Below are 546 nucleotides of genomic sequence, written 5' to 3' on the forward strand. Positions count from 1 at the left end.
TCCATTAAAAGGTCTTTGGTAACTATTCACAGCATTAGATTACTCATTTAGTGCCTCTTGAAAAGCAGGTATTGTTGGACAATTTTCAATTGTGTGAACGTTGCAAGCACAAATACCGCAAACAGTTTCCTTAGCCTTATCCTTCTTTAATTCCATTGCCTCAAATTTCCTTATGAGATTAGCTACTTTAGCATTGATATCATCATCCTCTTTCAAAAGGTATATTCCACCCCTCTCCTTTGATTGAGTAGGCCTAGAGATGGTACTCGATTTTGGGGAGATGTCGCATGATTGTACGGTTTCAGCAAGTTTGTTAAAGTAATCCCACACCTCATTGACATGTTTATTCATGAAATCCCAATTGCACATTGTCTTGACGAATTGACGCATGGAAGATGTTAGTCCATCGTGAAAGAAAGTTGTTATGCGCCACATTTCAAAACCGTGTTGTGGGCATGAACTGACAAGATCCTTGAACCGCTCCCAACATTGGAAGAATGTTTCATCTTCCTTTTGGGCGAAGTTCATGATCGACTTCCTAATGGT

At 39.6% G+C, this 546-nt stretch overlaps 1 non-coding gene across 1 annotated transcript; it reads left to right on the forward strand.

Annotated features, from left to right (window-relative positions):
• The first annotated feature begins 439 nt into the window (after positions 1-439).
• LOC131224566 (small nucleolar RNA R71) lies at positions 440-546 on the forward strand. Its single transcript, XR_009161039.1, has one exon. It is a non-coding gene; the product is annotated as a small nucleolar RNA R71 (small nucleolar RNA).

The sequence above is a fragment of the Magnolia sinica genome, chromosome 13 (genome assembly GCF_029962835.1).
Source record: "Magnolia sinica isolate HGM2019 chromosome 13, MsV1, whole genome shotgun sequence".
In the NCBI taxonomy this organism is placed as follows: Eukaryota; Viridiplantae; Streptophyta; class Magnoliopsida; order Magnoliales; family Magnoliaceae; genus Magnolia; species Magnolia sinica.